This window comes from Pseudophryne corroboree, chromosome 6, assembly GCF_028390025.1.
Source record: "Pseudophryne corroboree isolate aPseCor3 chromosome 6, aPseCor3.hap2, whole genome shotgun sequence".
Lineage (NCBI taxonomy): Eukaryota > Metazoa > Chordata > Amphibia > Anura > Myobatrachidae > Pseudophryne > Pseudophryne corroboree.
In genome coordinates, this window is record NC_086449.1 from 467,767,569 (window position 1) to 467,785,974 (window position 18,406).

At 45.8% G+C, this 18,406-nt stretch overlaps 1 long non-coding RNA gene across 1 annotated transcript in view; it reads right to left on the bottom strand.

The window, feature by feature from the left end:
- The window catches only part of LOC134935372 (uncharacterized), a 136,270-nt gene that overhangs the window by 12,350 nt on the left and 105,514 nt on the right, over positions 1 to 18,406 (bottom strand). Inside the window, exon 2 of the long non-coding RNA XR_010180096.1 lies at positions 12,639 to 12,753. This is a non-coding gene — a long non-coding RNA (uncharacterized LOC134935372). The remainder of the gene's footprint in view (positions 1 to 12,638; positions 12,754 to 18,406) is intronic.

Genomic DNA, 18,406 nt, shown 5'->3' on the forward strand with positions numbered 1-18,406 from the left:
CTACCATCATTAAGCATAACATTAATGCTATTGACACCACATCCATATCCTCCCTGTTCGACTCACTTCTCTCTCTCTCATGCCCTGATCAAGCCACTTCCCTATATAATGCATCCCTTACTTCTGCTCTTGACTCTGTCGCTTCACCAACCACTATTCATCCTTCGCAAAGTAACACCTCAACCCTGGCTCACCAAATGCACCAGATAATCGGCAAAAATGCCCTTGTACTGCCGAGCGATACTGGAGGAAATCATGCTCTAAGGCAGACTTCTTCCATTTCAAACTTATGTTCTCATCCTTCAGTGCCACACTTTCCCTTGCTTAACAGTCATACTTCCAAAATCTCATCTGACCCTCATCTTTTCCCCCCCACCACCACCTCCCCACCTGATTTTATCCCCTACCACCTCCTCCGCTACCTCTCTCCTTCTGCCTGTTCCCATCTTGCCCACCTTCTCAATCGTTCCCTCTAATCAGGTACTGTCTGCTCTGCCTTCCAGTATGCACTCATCTCTCCTATTCTTAATAAAACCTATCCTTGAGCCAAACACCCTCTCCAAAGACCAAACCATCTCTCGCCTCCCTTTTGCCACCAAACTCCTTGAGCATACTGTACTGTCTGTCTACAACTGCTTTACTTCTTTTCTTTCCTCACACTCACTACTTGACCCATTCCATTCTTGCTTCCGTCCTCTTCACTCCACTGAAACTGCCCTCACAAAAGTCTGCAATGACCTCCATGCAGCCAAATCTAAGGGCCACTACTCTCTGCTTATTCTTCTTGACCCCTCTGCTGCTTTTAACTCTGTGGACCAACCCATTCTTCTGCAAATCCTTCACTCCATTGGTCTGTGTGATACTGTCCTCTCTTGGCTGTCCTCCTACCTCTTTGACTGTTCATTCTCTGTCTCCTCTCATGACTCCACCTCCCCCCCCATTTCCACTAACTGTAGGTGTCTCCCAAGTTTCTGTTCTTGGTCCCCTCCTTTTCTCTCTCTATATGTCCTCATTAGTTCTTTTGACTTTCAATATCATCTCTATGCTGATGATACTCAAATCTACCTTTCCTACCCGGACCTCTCCCCTGCTCTCCTCACTCAAATCTCCAACTGTCTCTTTGCTATCTCTTCTAGGATGTCCCAGCACTTTCTTACCCTTAAAATGTCTAAGACTGAGCTGATCATCATCCCACCCTCCTGCACAATCTCACCTCTCACAATTAAATTATCTATTGATGGCACAACTATCTCCTCTATCCCACAAGTGCCCTATCTTGAGTTATCCTTGACTCCTCCTTCTCCTTCAAACCACACATTCAGCACCTCTCACAAATCTGCAGTTTTCATCTCAAACATAGTTCCAGGATCAGACTTTTTCTGACCCAGGATGCTACTAAGACCCTTATCCACTCACTGGTTATCTCCAGGCTGTAATCAGGGCCGGATTAAGCATTGGGGGTGCCTGGGGCACTTTAGACAGGGGGCCCCAGTGGAAGTGGGAAGGGGGCTGTATATAAGATTGTGCATACCACCCAACATGACCCATTCCAGGAGGGACAAAATGCTCTGGATTTCTCTCTTAATATATGATTGTAGTCACCTGTGTTGAACTATTTAATTGATAAGAAAGGTATTTCAACACAGGTAATTGCAATCATAATTTAGGAAGGAAGTCCAGGTAGAGAGCATTTTGTCCCTCATGGAATGGGTCATGTTGGGAAATATTGATTAGGTACAGTATATTAAATTTAGCCCAATGGTGTATATTAGATTTAAACTAATAGTTTAATAATGCCTGTGTACTGTTTATAGCTCCACCTAATTGTAGAACATTTTATAAAATTGTTGTTTTTGTAGTGGAACAAATACAACGTAAAAAACCTTAAAATACACAGAGAAAAATAAAATCTATAATTTATCTTGTCACATGCAAGAATAGCAGCAGCCTCTGTACTACTTACACACTGGGACAGGACTCAGGAGGACTGTGTGTGTGTCTCTCTCTCTCTAGGCCCTCATTAAATAACACGTTACATAGGACTCAGACACAAAGGTGTGGAGAGAGCTGTAAGTGACACAGGGAACCCACCCTGTGTCACTTAAAGCTCTCTCCTCCCTCCTATCTCTCCTCTGGTTGGGAAGCGCCGTCAATAGTTCATGAAATCTGATACGCCTGTGTCTCTGCCTGCACTGCATACCATCCTGATCACATTCTGGCTGTCTGGTACTGCTGCTGCATAAGAGGGAAAGCTAGTGATGTCAGTGTGCTCTGGCTGGGGAGCCCCCAGACAGAGGGGTCCCAGGGTACAGTATGCCCTGCCTCCCCCACTTAATATGGCTATGACTGTAATCTCCTCCTGACTGGCATCCCTGACAAATGCCTCTCTCCACTCCAATCTATCCTAAATACTGCAGCTCGGCTCATCTTATAACCAAATGCCCTATCTACTACAAGCCCTTCACTGGCTTCCTTTCAGAATCCAATTCAAGCTTCTCACACTCTCCTACAAAGCCCTCACCCACTTCTCTATCATTTATATTTCTGACCTTATCTCCCTTTATACTCCTACCTGTCCTCTTCGCTCTGCTAATGCATGCAGCCTCTCCTGCCTACTGATTACTTCCTCCTACTTCTACCTCCAAGATTTTTCACATGCTGCTCTTTTTCTCTTGAATTATTTACCTCTCCCTCTCAGACTCTCCACCTCTCTACAAACATTCTCTGAAGACCCACTTCTTCACCAAACCCAGCCAAATCTCATCCTACTGTTCCATGCTCTCAGTCTAGCCCATCTGTGTCACCCCTGTCTGTCTGCACCTCCCCTTTAAAATGTAAGCTCTCACGAGTAGTTCCCTCTTCCCTGTGCTTATCCTTTTTTTACTTTAATAATCTTTGACTGCACCAAATGCTGCGGTTTTCTGCCACCCTGATACTTATTCCAATGTCATCTGCTGATGTAGCTATGTTTATTTACCCTGTACTTGTCTTGTAATGTCTTCAACTGTAAGTCACTGTTTTCCTTATTTGTTTGTGTACTCTGTATGTAATATTGAGGAGTTTGAAGAGAATTCTGTAGCGGTAAATGGATCCTTTGCAGGTTGTGTTGAAGGGGAATTACAGACGTGGAGCTGCAGGAGAGGAAGATAAGTCTAGCTGCAGAGTTGAAAACAGAACAGAACAAGATGGGAGTGTGGGAGGCCAGTGAGGAGAATGCTGCAATAGTCGAGCCATGAGATGACCAGTGAGTGGATAATAAGTTTAGTCACACTCTGGGAGAGGTACGGCCTGATGAGAGCAATGTTGCGTAGCTGGAACTGACAGGATTGAGCCAAAGACTGGACGTGGGTGGCAAAGGAAGGACTCAAGAGTGATGCCTTAGCAGCAGAGTTGGAGAATGGGAGGGAGATTATGGTGTTGTCAACAGTAATAGAGATATTGAGGGCAGAAGTAAAGACTCTGGATTGTAACTACAGAAACTAATCTATAATTTTGTCTAGTGAGATAAACCACTCTAAGTTAAATTCTTGACACTTGACAAGAGAAGTCCACACAAAGATCCAGCGATTTCAGGAAGACCAGTAACTGAATTCTCCCCATAATGAGTACATATTAGCATTATGGACCCTTAAACATAAAGTGAGGAAAAATCTGTTAGCAGTGACAGCTATATGCCTGTTCTATAGATATAATGTATGAGTCATGTCACTATTATCAATCTTTCAAATAGGCGTTATTCAGCAATAATGATCATAAAGTTTGTTTCAAAGGACACAGTAAAAGTATTATGCAGATGATATTCAAACAGATAATTATTTGTTGGGATAGTGTTACTGTTTAATACTTAAGTAGGTAGTACATACAGTAGCATGGTTTCAAACATAACAATATTATGTACAGGGGCAAACTCAGGATTTGAGAATGGGGGCTGCTTTCCACATTTTTTATTGTCGCCAGCCCATGAAGGATGCATAATTAGCATGTAACAAGCTAGAGTCTGCCCAAACACAGTGCAGTTTATGTAATACAGAACTTCACATGCAAGCCCAAAGATGACGGTAAGCCACTTACTAGATTCTCTCTCTGGTGTGATGATTGAGGACTCAGATCCACAGACACACACACAGCAGACTTGGTAGAAAAATCTGCTGCCACTGGGCATGGGCAGCAGCTCCATTACACCCTTTGTATTGTATGTAGTGGCCGCTGGTCAGGCTGTAGGGATGAGGGGTTCCAGGACAACTGGAACCACACCCCGCCCCACACGTTTGCCTATGATGTATTAGTCATCACTGATATCAGTTGCCACCTTTGTTTGGTGTTTTGATTGCTATTTATTTTTTCTTTGGCTAATCCTCTGAGTCTGATCCTGCTCTGCGTGCCCTGACATTTAGAGTGTTCTTGAATATTTTTCTGCTTCAGCCCTTTTTAGCCCTGTTATTTTAAACTTTGTATCATTATTACTGTTTGCCACCTCTTACCAGAGGTTTGGAACCTTAATGTGCACTAGTATCATTGTCATTATTTTTTAGTGAGTGTGTTTGTGCTGCTGTGTATCCTCCTGCCGGTGGTTCTTATATTATTTCTCAGTTACATTTGCATCATTAATATTCAAACTTGCCTGTTTATCTTTTATCTTTTCTAATTATACTCAACATTGATAAGCCATTATTACTCAGGCGTAAGTTCTGGCAGCATCTAGAAACATAGAATTTGACGGCAGATAAGAACCACTTGGCCCATCTAGTCTGACCCTTTTTTATTTTATCCTTTAGGCAATCTCAACCCTTTTTTAACCTTAATTCTTTGTAAGGATATTCATATGCCTGTCCCAAGCATGTTTAAATTGCCCTACAGTCTTAGCCTCTACCACCTCTGATGGGAGACTATTCCACTTATCCACTACCCTTTCTGTGAAGTAATTTTTCCTTAAATTTCCCCTGAACCTCCCCCCCTCCAGTCTCAATGTATGCCCTCGAGTTCTAATACTTCTTTTCCTTTGAAGAATGTTTCCCTCCTGAACTTTGTTAAGACCCTTGATATATTTGAAAGTTTCTATCATGTCCCCCCTTTCCCTTCTCTCCTCCAAACTATACATGTTAAGATCTTTTAGCCTTTCCGGGTAAGTTTTGTGATGTAGGCCATGCACCATTTTAGTTGCCCTTCTTTATACACTCTCTAATGTATTTATATCCTTCAGGAGATATGGTCTCCAGAACTGGACACAGTATTCCAGATGGAGCCGTACCAATGACCTATACAGTGGCATTATCACTTCTTTTTTCCTGCTACTGATTCCTCTCCCTATGCAACCAAGCATCTGACTTGCCTTTCTCATTGCTTTGTTGCATTGCTTTCCTGCCTTCAAGTCACTTGAAATAGTGCCTCCTAAATCTCTTTCCTCCTCAGTAGTTTCCATTATGGTACCCTTGATACTATATTTAGCCTTTGGGTTTTTGAGACCCAAGTGCATGATTTTGCATTTTTTAGCATTAAACTGTAGTTGCCACGTACTTGACCATTTCTCAAGCCTACCTACGTCATTAATCATTTGTTTTACCCCTCCCGGTGTGTCTACCCTGTTGCATATCTTTGTATCATCTGCAAAAAGGCATATCTTCCCTTCAATACCATCTGCAATGTCACCATCAAAGATATTAAAGAGAACTGGACCAAGTACAGATCCCTGGGGTACTCCACTATGTACCATAAGCATACCTAGCTTTATTGGAAAGGTGGCTGTTGTATATGGAATGTATGGTTTTGTATCAAAAAATGTATCACTCCACACAATGTTGTGAAACTTCATATTCAAACGCATTGGGAGATAGAATTTAATATTCTTCTGACGGATCATGAATGGAACAACATTTTTATGAATATTTTTAAAATGTCTGGGTGCATTAATCACACTGAAATGATGTTTAAGCTAATCCATGGCCTCTATCATACACCAGATAAACTTCATAGGATCTGGCCTGATTCCTCTAAATTTTGTTGGAGAAATTGTGGGCTGGACGGTACCTTAATACTGTTATGAGCCACGGCTGTGGCTCATTTCCATTTTTGCATTTTGGTTATGTATTTTATGTTATACTTCTGTTTATGTTCCCCGTGGGTGTCATGGGGTGCTCGGATCTCACCCTTAAGGAGAGGATACTGTTATGAACCACAGGTAGTGGTTCATTCCTATTTTATGTTTATAAGTTGTCTTGCAGGCCAGGATTTCCCGTTGCTCTGTTTAAGAATACTCTTGTTTGCTGCCGGTGGTGAGTCTGTGTAATTGCAGCTTGTTCCCATGTGTTCAGCCTCACCTGGCTGCTAATTGCATCTTGTCAGTTTGGAGTCATGCAACAGGGCAGCTGCATGACATAATTAATTAGGCCTCTCTGTTATATGCTGGCTGAGTGCAATTCACAGACGCTGGTGATATTTCTAGGTTTCCAGTCTGCTTGAGTTCTGAGCTTGTTCCTGCCAGTTCCTGAGCTCCTGTCTAGCAGTGTCTGTCGAGCTGCTTCCTGTGTCAGTCCCTGTGTTGATTCCTGTGTCTGATCCCGTGTCCTGCCGTGAAGTGTTCCTGTCCAGAGGTCCTGTGGCTTTGCCTATGCCTGGTCGAGTTTCTGGCTTCTTGGTGTCCACCGGTCTGTCGTTTGGGATTCTGCCTGTCCTCCAGTTCTGAGAGTCTGTGTCAGCAGCGTTGGGGGTTCCTGTCCATTTGCCAGTATTTGTAGCGGTTCCGTGAGTAGCGGCTCTGCCGCGTCCGTTGGCCTAGGCCGCTGTATTCCTTGGTTATATCTGTCACTGGTGTTTTGCAGAGGGTTCTGCTTATGCTGTCACCGCCGATACACAAAAGTATTGTGTCAGCGTGTGGACAGCATTTCCTTTGTTGTTCTTTTCCTTTGGCGGCAAGCCACACATACATTTAGTTTTAGGCTAGTCAGTAGCCCCTGGCTTTGGTTGTTTCAGTTAGAGGGCCCCTTGTTATTACCCTGTCTCAATTCACTCTTTGTCTCTCCTTAAGACCTGAGGGGGCATCGGAGTTGGGCAGACTTAATCCGCCCTTCAAACGCGGCTGCCATGGGCCCAAGAAACCATAGTCTCGCAAGAGTGAATTGACAGCATGGGTGAAACAACGGAGGTAGGGTGCCAGGGGCTATTCCCATTCCGTTTCCCTTTCCCAGCATTACGTCCTGGTGCTCTGGACTCTCTTTATAACATCTCCCTTGTTCTGAGCACCAGGAACCTAACATTATCACCAGCCAAACCACAAAAAAGAAATAAAACTTTTTTCTTTTTTGGCCCAGTCCAGTGTCTAGTCTAGAATCCAGTCCGGTGTTTAGAATCCAGTCCGGTGTTTAAAAATCCAGTCTTGTTTTGTCTAGTTTAAAAATTCAGTCTTGCCTTGTCTAGTCTCGCCTTGTCTAGTCTTGCCTTGTCTAGTCTTGTCTTGTCTAGTTTTAAATCCTCCTATGTCTACTATGCAAGCCCTGCAGGCATCTCTCTCAGCCCTGAACTCTGCTTTCATTGCTTTGAAACCTGAGCGACTAGAAGTTTTGCAGCAATCCTTAAAGCAACTGCAAAACCTTCTGACTAAAATCTTGCTCATCTTGCCAGAAGTCGTTGAGAGTACATCTATCTCTAAAGAGACTCTTGTTCACAGTATGGTGACAAGAGAATCCTCTGGTTTAATTGAAGAGAAAAGGTTTAAAAGTTTTCTGCGGCCAAGGCTCTCAGAAGAGGAGCGTCTGCGTCGCAGAAACTTAAACTTATGCCTATATTGTGGGGGTTTAGGCCACTATCTACAGACCTGTGAGTTGCGCAAGCCAAAGTGTCGTGACAAGTCTTGCCCTCTGGCCAAGTTGAGTCAGGATACAAGACCTACTCCTGTCTCTACTGTGGCAGAGGTACTTGTCACACAACCCACACTAAAAAGCTCTCTGTCCTATAATTGGGGTCCTTGGGCAAGGGAGCCCCATTATAGATTCAGGAGTCAAAAGAGAATGTTTCTCTCCTCTCTTGAGGTTCCTGTTGAAGCAGAGTTGCAAGCCCCTGGAGTGGTGCCCGATGCCCACGTTCCTGGAGTGGTGCTCGATGCCCAGGTTCCTGGAGTGGTGCCCGATGCCCAGGTTCCTGGAGTGGTGCCCGTTGCCCAGGGTCCTGGAGTGGTGCCCGTTGCCCAGGGTCCTGGAGTGGTGCCCATTGCCCAGGGTCCTGGAGTGGTGCCCGTTGCCCAGGGTCCTGGTGCGGTACCCAATGCCCAGAGTGCTGGAGCGGTACCCGATGCCCAGAGTGCTGGAGCGGTACCCGATGCCCAGAGTGCTGGAGCGGTACCCGATGCCCAGAGTGCTGGAACGGTACCCGATGCCCAGAGCGCTGGGGCGGTACCCAATGCTCTAGCTTATAGAGGGACATCAAATATTATAGCTCAGGTTTCCATACCAGAAGGGGTCTCAGAAGCTGTTACCCCAGGTAGGGACTTGAAAAGCGCAACCCCGGAAAGGGTATCTAAAACCATAGTTCTAGAAGGGAACTCAAGAAGCAAAGCCCCAGAAGGGATCTTTGAAGTAATATCCCCAAGTGGGGTCTCGAGAGACGCAGCCTCAAAGAAGGGCCTAGAGGTCGCTTCCCCAGGAAAGAACTTAAGAGGCATAGCATTTGTGGAGGTTCTGAAGGTTATAGCTTCAGCAAAAGTCCCGGAAGTCATAGTCCCGGGAGAAGTTTCGATAATTATCGACTCAGAGAGGGAGGCCAATGGCTCAGTCCCAGTGAGGGAAGCCGATGGCTCGGTCCCAGTGAGGGAGGCCGATGGCTCGGTCCCAGTGGGGGAGGCCGACGGCTCGGTCCCAGTAAAAGAATCCGAGGTGCTGACCCCAGCGGGGTTCCCGGAGGCCACTGCCCCAGCGGGGTTACCAGAGGCCACTGCCCCAGCGGGGTTCCCGGAGGCCACTGCCCCGGGTGGGGTTCAGAAAGTCACTGCCCCGGGTGGGGTTCAGAAAGTCACTGCCCCGGGTGGGGTTCAGAAAGTCACTGCCCCAAGTGGCGTTCAGAAAGTCTCAGCCTCGAGTAAGGTCAATAGTGACCAGGTCCTAGCAAAGCACTCTAGTCAGTCAGATGGGAAGGAAACAGATCCTGACTCTGTTGATATCTCAACATCCATAAACTTTGATGGGGACTTAGTCCAATTTCTGGCGCTTTACAAACACTATTACATCATTATGTTATCTAGACCATTTCTGGGCATCACTACAGAGAACCTTGTGCTCTATCTGATTTATTCCTTTAGAGGAGAGCCTTTTGAGTGGGCGACCAGCCTAATGAAAGCTGAAGATCCCATTCTTCAGGATCCCCCAGCATACAGTGATGCAATTATTAAAAGATATGGTTCCAAAGAAATTGGTTCAGGTTCCTCTAGGTCACTCATCTTATCTGCTGAGAGTTCACCGTATACTGTAGACTCGGCACAAGAGTCTCAGCCCATTGTTTTGACTGCAGGATGTGCTTTTCTGTCTTCTTCTTCTAATAGTAGTACTTTGCCTGAAAGTTCAGCTCCTAAGGGTAAAAGACCTATCTCTGATTTGAACGCAGCCTTGCTGGGTGGTACCATCAGTTCAGATAATGTTTGGGGAATTACCTTGGTCAGACCTAAAGAGCTTTGTAAAAAAGAAGAAGAAGAAGAAAAAGAAATCATTTTTGACTCTTGCCTTGATATTAAAAAAAAAAAAAAAAGATTTTTTTCCCCCCTTGTCTTGTGTCCAGTGGCCACCGTCAAGGGGAGGGCACTGTTACAAGCTGTTGTTACAGCTTGTTTCTGTTTTCTTGTCTGATAGACCAGTGTGTCAGGTTTTTTTTTGTATCCCTTGTCTTGGATAGTCTGAATTTTGGGGTCCTTTGACCCCTCCTCAAGGGGGGGGGGTAATGTTATGAGCCACGGCTGTGGCTCATTTCCATTTTTGCATTTTTGTTATACTTCTGTTTATGTTCCCCGTGGGTATCATGGGGTGCTCGGATCTCACCCTTAAGGAGAGGATACTGTTATGAACCACAGGTAGCAGTGTCTGTCGAGCTGCTTCCTGTGTCGATTCCTGTGTCAGTCCCTGTGTTGATTCCTGTGTCTGATCCCGTGTCCTGCCGTGAAGTGTTCCTGTCCAGAGGTCCTGTGGCTTTGCCTATGCCTGGTCGAGTTTCTGGCTTCTTGGTGTCCACCGGTCTGTCGTTTGGGATTCTGCCTGACCTCCAGTTCTGAGAGTCTGTGTCGGCAGCGTTGGGGGTTCCTGTCCGTTTGCCAGTATTTGTAGCGGTTCCGTGAGTAGCGGCTCTGCCGCGTCCGTCGGCCTAGGCCGCTGTATTCCTTGGTTATATCTGTCACTGGTGTTTTGCAGAGGGTTCTGCTTATGCTGTCACCGCCGATACACAAAAGTATTGTGTCGGCGTGTGGACAGCATTTCCTTTGTTGTTCTTTTCCTTTGGCGGCAAGCCACACATACATTTAGTTTTAGGCTAGTCAGTAGCCCCTGGCTTTGGTTGTTTCAGTTAGAGGGCCCCTTGTTATTACCCTGTCTCAGTTCACTCTTTGTCTCTCCTTAAGACCTGAGGGGGCATCGGAGTTGGGCAGACTTAATCCGCCCTTCAAACGCGGCTGCCATGGGCCCAAGAAACCATAGTCTCGCAAGAGTGAATTGACAGCACGGGTGAAACAACAGAGGTAGGGTGCCAGGGGCTATTCCCATTCCGTTTCCCTTTCCCAGCATTACGTCCTGGTGCTCTGGACTCTCTTTATAACATCTCCCTTGTTCTGAGCACCAGGAACCTAACAAATACATGTATTCCGGTCATGCCCGATTATTGGGCCGCTTTGGACGGATGTTTTTGGACTGATTGAACAGGTTACAAAGGTGCTTCTCCCTCCTTACCCTGAGATTGTCTTTTTGCATTATTTCCCTCCCTCTGTACCCCCTGACTACTCTTATATTATAGGACACATTCTCATAGCCACTAGAACCGCCATTGCTCAATATTGGAAAAGAATAGACCCACCGCATTTGTCCAAAAGTATAGCGTCAATCCAGCGCAATTTTGAAATGGAAACTATGGGTTTCAAATATTCCTTAGCGCCACAAGCCCCTCTGCTCAAATGGTTGCCTTGGTGTTATTATTATTCCTCCTTTATTGCTCCCCGAAACACCCTGCCTTGTATCATGTGACTGTTTTACTTTTCTGTTCCTGTGGACTTTTGAAACAATGGGCACGAGCCCTTTTGTTATAGCCTTGGCAGTATTGAATGTTACAGGATAGATTATATACATGACCTTTTTCTGTTTTTCTAATTATCTGTCCGATGTCTAGTTCTTGTTATATATATATATATATATATATATATATATGCGTACGCTCTCTACGTTTTCTCTGAAATATTGTCTGGCATCAACTCCCGTTTTATTTTTTTCTCTCCCCATTTCTTCTTTCTTTTCTCTACTCTCTCTGCGTTTTTGTTTTTTTATGCTTTCTAGTATTGCTACCCTGTATTTCAGTTTACAGACTTACTATTACTGGGATATTGTCTTTGTTTGTATTTAATGTGTCGCGTATGTTCTGTATTGAAAACCTTCATTAATAAAATTTCTTCAGATTAAAAAAAAACAAAGTATCACAAGGTAATTAGTGTGATTCATAATAATCATATTATCATACCACCTCAAAATGCCTCTTACCACTCTTCCAATTATCATTGCCAATGGAACCTGCACGGAACATGGGAGAACAGACTCCCCTCCTTCTCCACATCTTGCTCTGAATAAATGCACAATAAGTCCTCCCTGCATTGTACAGAGAAGGAGATCACATGACCCAATATGCCCCTGCCAATTTCCTTCCCCAGTCACTGGGGCCCAGAGTTCCAGTACACAACCCTTCCTCTGATTCTCTCCCAAGTGAGAGCCATATAAAACCACTAGTCATATGTGGCTTGAGAGCAGGGAATTGGCCTCATCAGATACACATCAGGTGTTTTGTGCTGTCTTATTACATATATAAAAGTATCATAAGAACACATTCTTGGGAAGGAAAAGAACACAGACTAATGGCATAGATCTTGTGAAGAAACTAGATAAAACATTTATTTGTTAACATAAATGAAAATAATGCCTGTATTTAAAATACAAATCAATTGATACATTCAGGCTGTGGTTTACCAATGAAATATCAACTGTTAACTAATTTCTTATCACAGTGAAAAACAGCGCTGCATCACTATGACCCATATCAAAACTGGGAGTAGAGCTCGACAATGCTGTCCCGCCAAAGCCTCCAGTCTTTCTGTGCTTGCACCCACTGCAGGGATGGAATATCATCACTAGTAGATAAGTTTGTGCAGTAATAATTTGTGAATTTACAACATAAAAATTATCTTCTGTGTGATTAATGACAATCTGCAGAAGTTGTAATGTGCTGTATACTCCTATTTTAGATTGGAACAAAACTGTCCCACCCAGCAATGTCACATTTCTCCATTCCCAGTCTACAGACCAATTTTGTTCCTGCTAAATTGGGTATGTGGAATTAATAACACCATCTGCATGGGATCATCCTCTTCAGGATGTAACAAACGTGTATATAGTGCAAAACAATTTTATAAATCTTACCTCCTGGATCCCCCAGCCGTCCGCACCAACTTTTGGTCCATACACTTTCAGTCGCGGCTGGACCTCAATCACCAGAAGTGATGACATCCTGCACCAGCCGGCGGTCCTGTGAATGCTGCAAATACATATAATGACAGATAATCAACACCTAATAAAATCCAGTATACAGGAATATAAAACAACATAAATAATACCAATGTAAGGTATACCAGTATATACAGTAAATGTAAATTAATACAGTGTAATAAATAAAAGAAACTTTAAAAGCACCCCTATCATGGCAACATTACATTTCATACCAATTATTGCAATATAATATAATGCTGCTGTATATGAACCCAATTTCATGTTATACTTATCATTCCATATAATTATAATAAAAAACTACTTAATCACAATATCTCATTCAGCCCTTTAGGGTGCAGTGTCCAATCTAAATATCCATTCCGCTTCCAGTTGTAATAGGTTTTTTGGCTCTATTACCACCCCTCAGCGTGATTTGTAGCTGGTCAATGATAATGAAGTTATACTGTGCTTACACACCACAAAATGCCACGCCACAGGTTGGTCACTACTCCCTGTCAGGATCGCGGCCCGAGTTGTGGACCGGTGTTGTGCCATCCTCTCTTTGAATTGACACTGTGTTTTGCCCATGTAGTACAACCCACATGGGCAAGACAACACGTTACAAATTTAGAACTGCACGTCAGTGGCCAACGTATTTAAAAAAAATTTTTTGCCAGTGTACGGGTGCACAGATAGAGAGAGAGAGAGAGCAATGGAGGGGACAGCACAAAAATCATCATACCGACATTTCGGTGTCACCACTTTATGTGCACGCATTACACATCCTGAAGACAGTGTGCACCGAAACGTTGATATGATGATTTGTATATTTGTTTGAAAATACTATTTTCTCAAAAATCCTCAGAGTGCCATTTTCCTCCAGTGCTCTCTTTGGGTTGGCAGACACACTGTACCGCGTTGGACTTGGACACCGGGGTAAATATCAAAAGACTTTTATTGAGTGCCGTTATATATATATATATATATATATATATATATATATATATCACAATAAATTCCTTAGATGCACCAATATACTCAGGATATATTTTAAAATTATCCTCTATGGACCTAATGTCCCTTTTCTTACAACACCAATGTTGATATATTAAGGGGAGTGTGCTCTCAAAAAAAGATCCACTGTATATTTTCAGGTCGTTTAAATCACCTGAAAATATACAGTGGATCTTTTTTTGTGAGCACACTCCCGTAAGGGCAAAGTGCATGAACATCCAGCCTCTGTATTAATAGACAGGTCTTGTTGATATTATTCATTGTATTATGCTGTTTGGGTTTTCTGTAAATGTTTTATATGTACATTTAAATAAATTTTAAAAATATAAAATATATCGACATTGGTGTTGTAAGAAAAGGGACATTAGGTCCATAGAGGATAATTTTAAAATATATCCTGAGTATATTGGCGCACCTAAGGAATTTATTGTGATTGTTATTGCTTGATCTCCACTAGCAGGTGATCTCTTTTAGGTTGCAGCCTTATTTATCCGAGCGCAACTAAATAGGGTATTTCTTGGTATATATATATATATATATATATATGTGATATGTGGTTAATTGTACCTGGAGTCTCGCGTCTGTCCCGTTCAGGCTGGTCCGGCCGTCCGGTTCCTGCTTGTGCGAAGTCTGTTGGAATCTGCGGAGGACACCTGTGCAGAACCTGGGCAGAAGGGACGGAGATACCCCAGTATAGACAACACCCCCCCCAAATGTGAGAGGACCACTACGGTGGGATATGGTAACAAAGATTTATTGTAAAAGCGGCTAATCCCCGTTCAGGGAAACTGGGTTTGCGGTTAGTAAACCTAGCACATTTCGGTTAAGATCATTACCATTGCTCACATATCATTCACAAAAGCAATATGAACATAGCATAATAATGACACAAATGCATTTCAGAACTTTAACATCCCAAAAAGGGGTCTTTAGAAAAGCAAGTTTCATGAATACACAGGCAGTACGTTGAACACGCCACTAGGTGGCACTATGAACTCAATAAAGGGGTCTTTGGCCCAAAATCCATATAATCCGGAGAAGTTCAAACGTGCGTTTGCACGGTAATGTCACTGGAGTTACGTCTATTCCCCAATGGGAGGGCTTGGTAAGTCCTGCACAGAGTACGCGGGGCTATTATCCTCGGAAATGGAAGCCTTGGGGGTACGGACAACTATCTCCGCTGGGAGCAAATTGAACAGTGTCAGTTGTCTCGCTGGGTGCACCTCCTTAAGTACAACATGGGAAGGGGATGCAGGTAAGTGTCGTTGTTCCCTTAGGGCCGGCCCGTATCCTGTGATATAGTCGCGGGGATTGGTGGTAGGTGGCGCTTTGACCCCAAATGAGGCCACGTGGTCAGGCTTGTAGTGTCTCAGGGGACTCTTTCCGTAACGGTATCACTGCGTGTGTGTTGAGGGGGGCATATTATGAGAGGAAACCGGTGCGACCGGTCAGGGCTGGGGTAGATAGGGTTGGCGGTCCCTGGACCCCTGTAGGGCGTCTCTCGCTGGTAGAGTGAAGGGGGGAAGGCTGGGCAGATTTGGAAGTATTTGGTTCTCTTCTCCCGGCTGGCGCGAGGACGTCCTCTGCAGCAGCGCCCGATCCCCTCAGTCGGCGTCTGGCTCTCCCCTAAGGTGGCAGTGCGGTCCGCTCTCGTGGTCTCCCTCCTTGTCGCCGCCCACCAGCACTCTCCGACGCGCTCTTCTTGCATCACTCCCATTCCGTCCGTCTCCTCGGTTCAGCGGCAGGGCGCACTCCGTCACCTCGGTTCAGCGACGGGGCGCACTCGTCTAGGATCGAAGAGTCCTTGGCGGTGTGATGCCTAGCATCTGTCCCTCCGACTACTCCTAACTACAACTGCAGCTGCTGCCCGGTTGCTAGGCAACTAACGTGGTCCCGACAATTACCTGGACGACACTAGGACCCAGGATGAAAGAACCTGCAGGCTCAAGGGGATTGGCGGCCCGGAGAGCGGGAGAAGTGTAGGCGGGACTGGCGCCTAGAAGAGAAGTCCGGCGAGAGGAAGGACGAGGCTGCGGCGGCTGAGGAGATGGAGTGCGCCCCGTCGCTGAACCGAGGTGACAGAGTGCGCCCTGCTGCTAAACCGAGGAGACGGACGGAAGGGGAGTGACGCAAGAAGAGCGCGTCGGAGTGCTGGCGGGCGGCGACAAGGAGGGAGACGCGCTGCACCGGCCAAACAAGGAGAGCTGTGAGCCGCGGTCAGGAGGACTGGGGCAGCGGGAGCCGCCTGCACGAGAGCGGACCGCACTGCCGCCTCAGGGGAGAGCCAGACGCCGACTGAGGGGATCGGGCACTGCTGCAGAGGACGTCCTCGCTCCAGCCGGGAGAAGAGAACCAGGTACTTCCAAATCTGCCCAGCCTTCCCCCCTTCACTCTACCAGCGAGAGACGCCCTACAGGGGTCCAGGGACCGCCAACCCCATCTACCCCAGCCCTGACCGGTCGCACCGGTTTCCTCTCATAATATGCCCCCCTCAACACACACGCAGTGATACTGTTACGGAAAGAGTCCCCTGAGCCACAACAAGCCTGACCACGTGGCCTCATTTGGGGTCAAAGCGCCACCTACCACCAATCCCCGCGACTATATCACAAGATACGGGCCGGCCCTAAGGGAACAACGCCACTTACCTGCATCCCCTTCCCATGTTGTACTTAGGGAGGTGCACCCAGCGAGACAACTGACACTGTTCAATTTGCTTCCCAGCGGAGGTAGTTGTCCGTACCCCCAAGGCTTCCATTTCCGAGGATAATAGCCCCGTGTACTCTGTGCAGGACTTACCAAGCCCTCCCATTGGGGAATAGACGTAACTCCAGTGACATTACCGTGCAAACGCACGTTTGAACTTCTCCGGATTATATGGATTTTGGGCCAAAGACCCCTTTATTGAGTTCATAGTGCCACCTAGTGGCGTGTTCAACGTACTGCCTGTGTATTCATGAAACTTGCTTTTCTAAAGACCCCTTTTTGGGATGTTAAAGTTCTGAAATGCATTTGTGTCATTATTATGCTATGTTCATATTGCTTTTGTGAATGATATGTGAGCAATGGTAATGATCTTAACCGAAATGTGCTAGGTTTACTAACCGCAAACCCAGTTTCCCTGAACGGGGATTAGCCGCTTTTACAATAAATCTTTGTTACCATATCCCACCGTAGTGGTCCTCTCACATTTGGGGTGGGGTGTTGTCTATACTGGGGTATCTCCGTCCCATCTGCCCAGGTTCTGCACAGGTGTCCTCCGCAGATTCCAACAGACTTCGCACAAGCAGGAACCGGACGGCCGGACCAGCCGGAACGGGACAGACGCGAGACTCCAGGTACGCTTAACCACATATCACATATATATATATTACCTCTGAAAAATAGTTTTAAAATGTTTAACAATTATCTTACTTTTTATATAGGATAGCAGAAAATCCGTGCATGTAGGCATTTTCAGATTTTTGTATATTAGTTTTGTTTGTACCAGTTTTCTGCTATAGAGAGAACATTTTTTTAACCTGTATACATTTGTATTATTCTTAGTAAACTTCATGTTATAATTTCTCAAAGGCCATCAAATGTGAGAAAGTACTGGATGTAACAAATGTGTGTAACCATGGTTACCATAAAGAAATTCTCTTAAAGCAAAAAATAGATATATTATTTAACTATTCTTACCAATACAAGTCACATTATACAGCTGATACTGAGTTGTATGGTGTAAAATACGGGTTCACTACGGCTGGCCGGCGGTCGGGCTCCCGGCGACCAGCATACCGGCGCCGAGAGGCCGACCACCGGCTTACCGACAGTGTGGCGAGCGCAAATGAGCCCCTTGCGGGCTCGCTGCACTCGCCACACTACGGGCACGGTGGCGCGCTACGCGCGCCACACTATTTTATTCTCCCTCTATGGGGGTCGTGGACCCCCACGAGGGAAAATAAGTGTCGGTATGCCGGCTGTCGGGCTCCCGGCGCCGGTATACTGAGCGCCGGGAGCCCGACCGCCGGCATACAGAAGACCACCCGTAAAATACACCAATTTGTACTGTGCATACCACAAAAAAAAGGGAACATCTATGTCCACAGAACTGACATTCATTGCTTGGATAGGCTTGGATAGGCAGGATAAGGGAGGGAAGGGGTGTGCAAACTCACGCAAAGAACATTCATATTTGCACCTGTCAGTAGCCACTTCAGTAGTTTCATAGCTGATTGTTCAATACATGTTAGGTACATAGGTGTGCGCAGGGGGGGTGCCTGGTGCGCACAGGCACCCCCTAATGTCTGGCACCCCAATCTCAAATGCCTGATGCAGCAATCACCGAGCAGGCAGATTACTGTCCCCTCTGCGCTGCACCCTGTCAGGTCTGCATTACTGACCGGACGCCTGGGTTAATCAAGTGTGCCACTGGCTTTCAAATTCCCAGCTCCACCTCCACGTACAAAAACAGTGTGATGTGACGTGATTACATTATGCTGCTCGCACGCCCACCCGCCACATGCCCACCTCTCTCCTTCTATGCTATGCCAACACCAGCCACTGATGAGGAGCAGCATGCAGCCAGCGTTCCTCTTAGGAAGACAAGTTCAATACTGGCAGGCGGCCGGGAGCAGCATTGACACGTCACTCGTTTTTCCAGCAGCAGCAGTACTAGTCTGCGACTGTCAGTGTCAGTGAGTGAC